We start from the raw sequence: 10,136 nt of genomic DNA on the forward strand, positions 1-10,136 counted from the left end.
TGAGGTACTTGTGTGACTCTCTCTCTCTCTCTCTCTCTCTCTCTCTCACACACACACACACACACACACACACACACACTGACCACAGACTATATTCATGAATCACACCTTTACTAGAGGTGTTGCAAGCATTTAAGCAAAGGCACTTTCAAAAGTGAGCATCCTTGCTTGAATTCTTGTGAAAAAGATCAAGCACAGCCAGGCTTACAACTTGTCCCAATTTAAGGTAACTTTTAAAAAAGAAGTGACTCCTGGGAGACATCTTGATATAGGATGGACACTAAAGCATTGCTAAAAACACAAAAGAAGGTGCAGATTGGCATGAACTGTGCAGGTGCTAAAACAGTTATAGGAATATATAAATAATGCTTGATTATAGCTTAAATAAAAGATGCCTGTTCATCCTTCTGATGCTTCTCTCTTTAAACCAGTCTTACAGCTCTTTAATAAAGAACTCTATTATGCAAAGTAGGACATATAGCCAACCTACTGCTCCCCCCCCCCCCGCAAGGCCCTTTCCTTGGTCTATGGCCCAGCAACAAATTTCAGAACATGGGAAGGAGACAGTAACAGTGGAAGCAGCGGTGGTGGTGACAACCTGCTGAAGCTTATGTGTTATTCAGGATCAATATTCAGTTCATGGGTTTGCTAACTTGCTAGTTTTTTAGTATACACAAGCAAATGTGCATCTGCGTGCACAAACATACATTTATAACTTTTGCAGGAGATAGTTGAATACAGCATGTGACAAGCCAATAGTCCATCTGGTGCAGTGGTTTCACTTATATCACAACAGGATTCCTCTTATTCCACAACATAGAATTGAGTAGTTATGATCTTTTGAAAGCAAGAAAACCACCTCAAAGCAAAAGCTATTACCACCCTCCGCAGCTTTAATTTTTTTTTAAAACAAAGGATGGAATTGCAAAAGAGTAGAAAACAGTTTTAAAATACCATGATGAACTGTCTAAGGAGCTAATAGACACAGGAAAGTTCTGGTAACCATTTTGAAATCTAAAACATCTATAATAAATTGCATTTGCTTCAGCAAGAGCTTCACCATTGTTATATTGTCTCTCCGCATTTAAGCTAAAGTGGCAATTGCAATTCCCTTTTCTCAGCTTTCATTTTTTTCTCTCTTTGTAGCTGTGTAAATTATATCTAAGAGAGGAAAAAATGCTGTGGAATAGATTGGTGGATGTTCAGTGATGGAGCACAGTTTAATGAAGTAGAAACTAAAATGCCCTAAGAATCCAATAGCTTTAATATATACAAATATTATCTTTTGCAACTTTCATAATATGATACAGTGAAATTTGGAGGCATAAATGTAGAAAGCATCATCTCTTCAAAATTATTTTATCCAGTTTAATTTGGGGGCTCAAATCCAGACTAATTTAAATCTAACTAAGAACAGTACTCTAACAAGCTTGCACACATAGAAATTAGGATCAAGCTACATTAATTGTTCCTCTTTTTTCCTCTTGTGAGGAACTCTTGTGAGGAACTCAAGGAGGATCAAGAAGTTTTTCACTTCATATTTTAAAATCATCCCAACAACATCCTTTTGAGGAAGCTTAGGCTGAGAGAGAGTGACTGGCCCAAAGTCACCCAATAAGCTTCATGGCCAAGTGGAACTAGAACGTGCATCCCCCAGATCTGCCTCTCCCTTACCCCTCTGGTTGTCCCATTCCCCTCACTCTAGTCTCTGCTTTGTACTTCATCTCCATCAACTTCATTTCCCTCAGTCTTCACCACCCAAGCCTACATTCCTCTTCTGCTACTCATGCATCCTGCCATGACTTTGGGCAAGCTTGAAATCCAGTCCTCCTTTCCTATCCCTGGCCAGAAATCTTCCCAGGTACTCCCATGTTTGAGCCACTGCTCAACCTTCTTCCACACTGTTATGGGAATTTCCCTGAGAATCCCCATTAAAATGCACTACAGTCTTTTTTTTTTTTTTTTGAACTTAGGCAAATCTTGCCAAATACAAGCCAAGCTATCTTGGCAAGAAAGACTCTTCTGTATTTGAGCAGCATAAGAGAAGTTCTTCTTTCCTTTAAAAGGTGCCTTGATAATAACAACAGGTTATTATCTCAGTAATACCTACTAAAATATGCTGTCCAGAAAGTGTCAGGTACAGATGATGTAGAAGCAAATTAATAATAGTAGTAATAAATATAGAATAGAATACTGTACCATCTAAAGTAGAGCACATGGCCCCCACCCCTGGCATGGAGGACATTCCGATTATCAGAGAAGTGTTACATTAAAATATGTGGGGGCTGTTTCAGAGCTCACCTCTACACTTTGGCTCAGATTTGTAACTGCTTCATTGACATTGCTTTGCATACTACCTAAGTGATTTGGAAGACTGTACCATTTATATTTTATTTTGTCCAAAAGGGCTGAATGTCTTCCCTAGTTTTCTTTTCTTGCACAGAACATTAGACTTTCCAAGGGGAAATGAGATGCCAGAAGGCTTCCTCATTCTGAATAAAAGCATAGTCTGTTAGTAAAGAGGAGATGACTTTTCTTTATACTTCATCCATTTTCATGATTTGTTACAGGTCTGGAATCACTTGCTTCTTTAAAGGCTGCCAAATGTTTGGTATGATTTTAACTCTCATATACACACTGTAAAATCTCACTCTGTGGAAAGCTATCAGTGCAACAATGTGCAAACATTTGATTGGCATCAAAGTCAAAGATCATTCTTAGGCAAACTTGGGGAGGGAGGAACACCAATTTTTTAATGTTCTGCAAACCACAAGAAGCCTCCTCTGCTGGGGTGCATCTATCCAACATTCTGGTTCTAGTGATCAGCCAAATGCTTCTGGAAAATAAGCAAGTAGAGCATGAGGGTGGCATTGTCCTCTGCTAATTGGCTCCAGCATCAGGTCAAGGTCCATCACCACCAGCCATTCCACCAGACTATAGCAGAGGGACAGATGAGATTAAAAGGCTCCTTCCATCAGGCTTGCTGAGAAACCAAAACCATCTGGATGGTTCTTTCTGTGTTCTGTGTTAAAGCTGTTTGTTGCAAAATTCTCCAAAGCAATCCTAATGTGTGAGCGTGTATTTGTGATTCTATCACTAAGTGATGGTCTCATTCAAAGTCATCCAGAGAGGTTTGCATGTGCTGGATATGTTTGGCTCTCCCTGCCCAATAACTCCAGTAGGAGCGAATTTCTTCTACACATTCCAGATATGATGTAATTGTGAGCTTTTTTGGGCCAGGATTTTTTTAAAAAATTATGGTTCTAAAAACACACTGCTTCACCCCCAGCAAACCTTTCAACATGTCCCATTTACATATGCACTCTCTCTCTTTTGCTGTTAGAGTGAGGGAGCACACAAGGAAAGGCTGAAGGCAGAAGAAAAAAAGGAAGACCAGTTATGAGACAGACTGATTGTATAAAGCAGGAGTGGTCAAACCGAGGCTCATGAGCCACAGGCAGCTCTTAGAATTTACTTTGTGGCTTTCACAGTGGCTGGGATGCCGCAATGTGCAATTCTGCTTGGGACCAATGAAAGAAGAGCAAATGGGAGCATCTTCCAGTGAAGCCACTATACTAACTAAGGCTCCATCATTCTCTGATCCTCAACCAGCTGCAGGGGTGTCTGTGATTGGCTAATCAGGGCACAGACTTGGCCAATGCAAGCGAGGTGCACAGTGGAGAAGGACAAAACTGTGAGTCTGGTTTAGAGTCAGAACAGTGTGTGCTGCTACTGTGAAGGGTCCTTTGCTTGGTTTCACCTTTGCAGAGGCCATTACAGAAATGGTGCAGTCCAAGGAGGAACTTATCTGAAAGGTGATGGTTTGCTTCTTAGGTGGCTCAGATTTCAAAAAAGTCAGAAGACTCCACAGAGGTGGTTTGGACGCTGACATTTGGCTTCAGCCTACCACAGAGGCTTGTTGTGAAGTTAAAATGGCAGTTCAATGTTCATGTGCGCCATCCTGAGCTACTTTTTTTTTAAAAAGGGCATCACAATTGTAACCTATAAATGGTGAAGCAAACCCTCTTCCTTGTTATTCCTTGGCTTGGGGAAGGGTTTGTTCTTGATAATATCTTTACATCTTTGTGTTGCATCTGCAATTTGTCACTTGGACTGATATTTGTTTGGTCATAATAATTAACAAATATTTCTTCATTTCTTACAGGTCTCAAACATCTGACATTGACCCTATGTGGCTCTTTTGTTGAGCAAGTCTGGCCATTCCAGGTATAAAGGAAGCTACTGCTTTGACTTTATAAGACCTGGGCAGAATTGTGAAGGTCAGGACATTTTAGATGACATTTATTTGTATGGGCACCATAAATTGGAGGCAACACAACAGCAACAGAAACATATATGGTGCTAATTTAGAAGTAATTATTATAAATTTAATAAAAATACAGAGTTCCATGTACCTATTGAATATGCTGTCCAGGAGCTAACTGTGGGTGGCCAGCTTCAAGGCCAATGTAAGGTGGACACATAGGAATCACCGAAAAGGAAGAAATGTGGCACTAAAAGGAGGATAAAAGTGAATAAAGATTTGCAGGCAATTTACCTATGAAATATGTGTGTGAGCATGCAAGCGTATGTGGCTAATTTAGAAATGGTTAATGTAGGTTAAATAAGAATACTGTATGCCTGCTCAATGCACTGTCCAGATGCTAATTCTAACAGGAAACTTCAAGGTCCCCAGTTTCTCCCTTCTGAAGCATCTTTATTGGGCAGCCTGTCAAATAGAAGACTGTCCTTGGGGTGAGGGTGGGGAATGGTAACCTGGCCACCCTACTCTCCTGCTGAGGAAAAACCATCAGAAGAACAATCCCTGGTCAGGTCCTCCAGAGATATAAGTGTTATTCTGCTGTCCATTCTGTCCTTGAACATTCAAGCAGCACTTAGCTTCCCAGCTGAACTAAGAAGAAGTGTTGGGTTGGCTTGTCTGCCTCCTCTCTTTTTCTCTTTTCCTTTGCTATTATTTTGTTTGCTTGGTTTTTAAAGATCATGTGCTTGAAGGCAGGAATGCTTTGTTTGATATTTTCTTTATTTACCTTAAGATCAGTGCTTATATCTTCAGGAGCCTTTGCATCTGAAGAGAATGGTTGAAATGCACGCAATATTATGTAAGAAATAAATACAGATGATAATTGAATATGGAATTTTCCATTTGTCTCACCATGGCTAGGTGCCACAAAATCTGCTTGACCTCCTGAACCCCACTTCTGCAGGAATCACCATATCTTTCCACTTCTTTTTAGAGAAAATTTCTTCTAATCATCATCTATGAACAAGAGAAGCCTTGTGTTGCATGAATGTAAGTGACAGCTTGATTGCTGCAAAACAATTTCACTCGTATAAAATGCATGGTTTTCCAATAATCATAATATTAAGTGTGGGGTTATTTTAACATGGGGTTCCTCTTTATGACAAGGATAGTGTTCTAATTTCTGAATGCCATCACCTGAATTTATTTCAACCCCCCTAGCCTGCTATCATTCAGCCTATTGCTAATCCAGTCACTTCTTTCCATGAATAAACGAGTTATGAATATGCATTTCATCCAGAATGGGAGCATAGGCTGTACTGTCACCTTACATCCAGAAGGTCATGAACATAAATCTTCCATCTATCTCTGCTACAGATTGAGCTCCTTCCTAGCATCCAGGCTCAGGAAGAGAAAGAGATCATAATTGGGTAGAAGCTTTCACGTCCTCATTCCCAGGTGGTTCTTTTTGAATGAAGTATGGAAGAAAGGGAGAGGCTAAAGTTAAAGAATGAGGTTAGAAAGAAATTAATATGCCAGACAATCACTGGTAGCTCATCAGTCACTTAAGTGAATGGAAACGTTATGTTTTTTCCAGCAGGCTGACAAACTGGGGCCCTGGACTGGGGGATTTTTGTTGTTTCCTATATAGGATCCATTTAGCTATACTTGCAATGCATTGTCTCCCTTTTCCTCCTCCCCCTACCTTTCTACTCAGTAGAGAGAATGCATGCAAAACTGGCAATTAACTGAGATTATTGGATTGGGTTTACCAGCTATTTGTCTTCCCGTTAACTGGCTGGCTAAGTATAGCAGGATATCCACTTGGAAAGGTCAATGAAGCTTGAGTTACAGCCCAACCTGTCCCAATTGTGCTTTTCCCATTCACTCCTCTGTTTCCACTCTTTTCCTCTCCTCCCTTTTGGCAAATTTAAATGAATGGGATTTCCCCCCTCCTTCCTGGATCTAGCTTGGAACAGGCTGGAACATAGATCTCTTGGCTTGTTTACTCTTCAGCTTCCTCTCTGGAACAATCTCATCTCCACCCTTTCATCTGGAAGACCTTGGGATTAGAAAATATATATATCTCATTCTAGCTAAACCAGGAGGAGCTCTTAGAAGACTTACAGGAATTTGTGAAATATGAATCTTCCCCATTTTAATGTGCTTTTAAAAATGAAGAATTATTAAGAACGAAGGCTAACACTTAATAATTTTCCAGACTGGAGAAGAAAATTCTCTGAATTTAATATTCACTTATGTTCTTTCTAAAAGCTTACATTTGCATTAAGCATCAGTGCAGATGGTTCAGTTGTACTTCAGAAAAAGAGCTGCCTGAATATTAACTGCAGTTAATATTCAACAAAAGTTTTTGCTTTTCAGAGATCTGCTTTGCCTTGGCTCATGAGCTACTTTCGGGGCCATCAGCCATGGTTTGTTTGTTTTTTTTAGAGACAAAGCTGCAACCTTGTCACTTGAGTAATTGTTTTCTGCTTCTGTGTGGGGCCCAGAGTAGTTTCACAATCTCTTTGCCCTGCCCCATTCTTCTTCATTTGGACTGGCTGGGTCCTTGTCTCATCCTTATTTAATTGATCCATTCCTAGACTTGGCTACTCCCTGAAGCATCATGCAGCTGGCAGGTTCCATTCCTACTGGTGCCTTGTGAACCATTTCACTGGAGAGTCACAGGCTTGTGTTGTTTACAGGATGGCTCATTGCACACTGGTGGAAAAAGAGAACACGTTTCACCTCCAAAATAAAAGAACAATGTTTTTCATGCTGTTTGTATAGGCTAACCGATTTGTAAAACTGCATGTTTAAATATAATTGCTAACTGTTGTTGGGCTCGTGTGCTCTCCCTTTTTACTTTTAAACCAGACTTTACCATAACAGCTCTATAAAAGGAAGATGCCTTACAAAACAATTCATATGGTCAGCCTAGTAACTAGGTGGAAATCAAGGGGGAGGGCAAACAGAACATCCTTTCTGAAAGGCTTTGCTAAGCGACTGCGGCGCTATCAGAGTTGCTAGCTCTCTTCTTGGACACTGAAATATATTGCTAGAATTGTTTTTGTCCAAAAGAACTGGTGTGCTTGCAATACAGGAAATAAGCATAGACAGGTTAAGTTAGCCTCATTCTCCCCGATCCTATCACTACCTTATGAAGTTCATGTCAAATATTTTCTCATACCCATTGCTGGAAAAAAAATAGTGTATCCCAATCCACTTTTGGCTTATATTACATATTACAGCTGACACATCATAGTAATTCACAGCCAGACCTACTGTCATTTTTCAAGAGTGAATAGCAAAGTCTCAGGATCTGAAAGCTACTGGCTGTATTACAGAATTAGCTTCTAGGTTGTCTTGAAGCTGCCAAGCAATTATGATAACTGCATGGTTCTGTTAAAAAGGTGGCTTGACAATGTATTTGGTCTGAGCACTGAACTGACTCAAGGTTATATTAATAAGCATTGATACCATTTTTGTTTCATATCTGCTAATACTGAGAAATAGAATCTGAACCACATGGGCATGTCTGATTGACAATTTTGCAATGCAACCATCCAGCCAGCAGAGGGGAGACAGTTTAATTAAACATTCCAGAGAAATGCTACAGCTATAGGGAGTAACTGTGGGCCAGGCTAGATGATAAAGGTTTTCTGAACAGACTTAGCACAATGGAATTCTCAGGGCAGAATATGGACTGTCATCATGGACCAAGGTTTAACGAGGGTACTCAGGACTGCACAGAACACACTCCCACTTGCACACATCACTTGGTTTATCTGTCTCCTGAGTGTGGTACAATTGATGATGGGTGGTTGGATGGGTGAATGGATTCGAGAGAGAAGCATTGTACTCAGGATGACCCAAAAGCTGTTTGCCGGAGATGTTAGATCTGTGATGTCCCAGGCAGGTGTCAAGGGCAAGTTGGGTGTCTGCCAAGTTTCACACCCCAGCAGAGTCACTGACAAAAGACCTGGTGTCACAGATGGTATAAGATTGGCTCTCTGTCCGCCTCCCCGCAGCCACATCCTCCAGTCCCACAGTGTGTGCTTTACTTTCCCAGTAACAGCAGCTTATGGATCTTGTGTAATCAGGATGTCTCCCTAATGTTTCTCCCCACATTTTGAAGCTTACTGACCGGGGCTTCTTGAGTTGTCACCACTGTCAAAATAAGTCTGGTTCACTGCAGTGCTGTTGTTTTAATGGTGGCATGTTCTTTGTAGAACTTCCTTTCATCTGAAATAGGCCAGATCTGCTTGCTAAGCCATTTTGAGAGAGGGCTGTAAAGACCTGGGACAAGAATTTGTTCAGTAAATAAATTTGGAGCTGCATATGACTTTATTATCTTGCACTGTATTATGGGGGTGTATCCTTTATTTACTGCATAACCCATTTTAAGGGACAACTGTAAATGCAGGAAATGTTTTAGTGGACAAATACAAATGCAAGATATCTAAGGTCCCTAGAGAAAGAATTCATAACCTGACCGAAATAAACTGTACAGTTAATACTTAGAGAATAATCTCATTTCTATAAGATGTGGTGCTGAAAATGTTCATCCTCACACCTAGCATGAACATAAACTTAAGGGAGTTTCTGGTGTCACCATTGTTTCTCCAGGTTGCTCACAGGTCCCTAGACAATTTTTTCACTCCAATTCAGGACAGAGAAATTGGGAGGAAATTTTCACTTAATTTCTTCAGCAGAAGGAATAATTATTGAGCAAAATTCTTGAATTCCTGTAAGAAGACACCCTTACAAACAGGGCTAACCATTGGCAGGAGGTATTGCATGTATGCTTGCAATAGGTCCTACCAATTTTTGGGGGGATTTTGGCACTATCACTGCAAGTGGCAGCAGCTTCAAGTGTGTTGCAGTTGAGTGCTCTTTTTGCATTCTCCAGCATGTAAGTGTGAGGGGAACAGTGTGATTTGCAGCCCCAGGGAAGAGGCAGAGTTGTGGCAAAATCTGTCATCCAATTTCCTGAGTTTTCTTTCTCTTGAAACAGGCTTCCATATTTCTGCCTCATTTTTAAGACATTATATAATTTATTTTCATGGTGCTTTTGTCCTTACCCAATCAATCTGAGGTGTTGAGTACATGTGTGTATATCTTCTTTTTATTACACTTCTCACCATTGGTTTGCAGCCTCCCAGGCTGCCTCCATTTCCTGACCTGAGAGTACTTGGAATTATTCTGTGATGTCTTCCCCTGGGCTGCTGGAAAGATGATTGTATGATGAAACCAAGGACATTTTTGCATACTCTTCAGCCATTTCATAAGAAGGGTAAGTACAAGAACCCATCAGGATTTCTCCAAAATTTTCTTCATCCTTGAATTCTTTTTCAGAAGTATTTCTTTTCTAACAAATTATATAGCTCACAGACTTGTGGAGTAAACTTTCAGCACAGCATTGTTTGTGTGACTCTAGAAATCTACCTTATTAAGTATTTAAAAAGTCCTCAATAAGTAAATGTATTAACTACTATTATTACTGTGTCATCCAAAACAAAGCAAGTTATCTTGTTTGCTGAAGAGTTCAAAGGTCTGGATGTTCTGTCTGTAGATTACTGCTGAGATGGCCCAAATATACGTACATTTGAGCCATAATTTATTGATGTAGTTGTCAAGCAATGAGTGTCCATATATGAACTAGCCAGTGAACTTATAAAGTAGCCAATAGACACATTCATGCCCTTTTGGGGATTTTGCACAGGCAACTGATCAGCCATGTTGTGAAAAGTATGGACGAGATGGACCCCTGGTCTCATCACCAGGGTTCTACAAATGTTCTTATTTCTGTGCTTTACTTTTTGTAGTGACACCAGGTTTTAGTACAGAATTCAGGGAGCTTACTAAACTTTCC

The sequence above is a fragment of the Varanus komodoensis genome, unplaced genomic scaffold (assembly GCF_004798865.1).
Source record: "Varanus komodoensis strain SLA01 unplaced genomic scaffold, ASM479886v1 scaffold37, whole genome shotgun sequence".
Lineage (NCBI taxonomy): Eukaryota > Metazoa > Chordata > Lepidosauria > Squamata > Varanidae > Varanus > Varanus komodoensis.